The 2,500-nt window shown below is 52.6% G+C and overlaps 2 protein-coding genes across 3 annotated transcripts in view; both read right to left on the reverse strand.

The window, feature by feature from the left end:
• The window catches only part of mpped1 (metallophosphoesterase domain containing 1), a gene marked incomplete at its 3' end in the record, with an annotated part of 127,918 nt that overhangs the window by 97,782 nt on the left and 27,636 nt on the right, over window positions 1-2,500 (reverse strand). The gene's annotated exons all lie outside the window — the stretch shown is intronic.
• The window catches only part of scube1 (signal peptide, CUB domain, EGF-like 1), a gene marked incomplete at its 3' end in the record, with an annotated part of 70,884 nt that overhangs the window by 57,198 nt on the left and 11,186 nt on the right, over window positions 1-2,500 (reverse strand). The window lies entirely within an intron of this gene.

A 2,500-nucleotide genomic window follows, 5' to 3' on the forward strand; every position in this document is an offset into this window, starting at 1 on the left:
CGTCGCTGTCTGTTCCTGGGATCCCCCTGTGATATTCGTTACCGAGATGCTGTCCGCTTGGACGTCATAGCGATGCAGGCAGGAGGTGCAAGGGTTGATGGGAAGGACAGGCAGACAGACAGACACATACAGACAGACAGGTAGAAACAGACAGACAGACAGACAGACAGACAGACAGACGGTTTGTCTGTCTGTCTGTCTGTTTTTACCTGTCTGTCTGTCTGTCTGTCTGTCTGTCTGTCTGTCTGTCTGTCTGTCGGTCTGTATGTCTGTCTGTCTGTCTGTCTGTCGGTCTGTCTGTCTGTCTGAATGTGTCTCTGTGTTTGTTTGACTGTCTGCACATGTCTGTCTGTCTGTCCACCTGTCTGTCTGCATATATCTACCTATCTGTCTGTCTGTATGTCTGTCTGTCTGCTGGCTAGCCTTCCTGTCTGTCTGCGTTCCCAGTCTGATCATTGTTCTATGTTACATTTGAGACATTCCACAATAAAGTTGTCAAATGAAGAGCAACTCCATCACCCCTGGCTTGGCCAGCCTCCAGCTCACATCCACGAAGGCCAAGATAACCAGCACAGACCACAGAGGCACAGGAACAGAGGGAGGGAGGGAGAGAGAGAGAGAGAGAGAGAGAGAGAGAGAGAGAGAGAGAGAGAGAGAGAGAAAGAACTTAAAAGTTACCATTGAAATACATTTGTAAATATAACACTTACTTATTCACTCATTTCACCTATTTGGTATTTACATTTATATTCTAACATTTTTGTGACTTTTTGTGATGTTTGCTTTGGCTATGTAAACGTATGTTTCCCCTGCCAATAAAGCCCTTTGAGTTGAATTGAGAGAGGACTAACAGACAATTGAGTTAGCCAGGTGCCAGTATTTGAATGTATCTTAATCAGGGTGAGGATGATGATGATGACGACGACGAGGGCCCTCTATCGACGCATCTGTCGTCTCCTCACACGTCACAAACACATGCGGAGGAGCTCTCTCCCCTCGGCGGACTACAACACGCCATCAGCCAGCCGCGTGTCAGCAGCCACCAGACAGCTGTAGACGCTCCGGGGCCCCCGAACGCAGATGGAGCGCCATGTGGAAATCAACAAAACAAAACACGCCATCACACACCGCTCTGGCGACACCTCCCTCGTCCCCCCCGCGCGACCCGCCCCCCGACCCCGCCTCGGCTAGGAAACTGGCAGCGTCGCTCGGCGGTCGTATCGTCCGTGAACCTCGTCGGCGCACACAGCGAAGGGGGCGGGTCATTCCCTCTCCTCGTCAGTTGTCACGGAGTGACGGCGTAAACATTTCGCGCGCCAAGTCGATTCTGGGAAGTAAATAAAACAACCTCCAAGAGTGGCGTTTAGAGGAAATGAAAATAAGTTAATAGAACACGAGGTTTCTGTGAAATGGCGGGCTGTGGAGTGGGGGGGGGGGTAGTTTGATGGTGGTGGGGGGGGCCCTTTGTCTGCCCTGCCTCATGACGTGATTGGCTGAGAGTTGGGCTGAGGTGGGTTTGTTTAGGTTCACAGCGAGCGGCGGCGGTGGAGAGCAGGGCGGGAACAAGAGAGGTCATCAGCCTCTGGGGCCAGAGAGAGCAGATCTGGTCTGAGCTGATGAGCTTCGCATTAACCCACATCCATAAAAACAACTACTCTAGAGACGTGTGTGTGTGTGTGTGTGTGTGTGCGTGTGTACAGTATATAGTATATGTGCATGTGTGTGTGTGTGCATGTGTGTGTGTATAGTATGTGTGCATGTGTGTGTGTGTGCATGTGTGTGTGTGTGTGTGTGTGTGTATAGTATGTGTGCATGTGTGCAAATGTGTGTGTGTGTGCGTACGGGCAAGGCACCAGAACCTCTATGTATAACACCCACAGAGTAAGACTCAGCAGTCACACGACAGATCACGTGACTCGTCGACTATAAAAACACGGCGAAACCTCCCGGAGGGAAATCCACCTCCGCGCCCTGTCTGCACCTAGCGACACATCTTCTCTCTTCGCACTCTGCGTTTCCAGCGGCTTAGTGAAATCTGACATAACACTTACGGATGCCAAAACATGTCTCCGCCAACAATGTTTGGGTTGCGCGCGGGGGCATCCAGACGCCATATTTTGATTTTGGCTCGCCGTCAGTCACCGCGGGGCGGACGGGGCAGCGGACGTGGGGGCCAAATGTGTTTAAGCACATCCGAGCAGAACTGCGCGTCGCAGAGAGCAGGAAAAACATTTGTCTGGCTGACGCTCAGTCAACAGCGGAACACTGGGGAATAAATGGACCGGATCGGTCGGTTGCGGACGCCCGGGCCGGCGATCTGCGGGAGCCCACCAGAGGGGGAAGAGCTCCTCGCCCCCCCTGCCCTCACCCCCCGGTACAGACCCCAACAATGGAAGCCTTCCAAACGATGACAGAGACACTCTCTGAGGGACAGCCCTGAGAGCCAGACAGACAGGTAGAGCAGATCAGATCACACACACACACACACACACACAAGCAA

The sequence above is a fragment of the Borostomias antarcticus genome (genome assembly GCF_949987555.1).
Source record: "Borostomias antarcticus genome assembly, chromosome: 13".
NCBI classification, from domain to species: Eukaryota; Metazoa; Chordata; class Actinopteri; order Stomiiformes; family Stomiidae; genus Borostomias; species Borostomias antarcticus.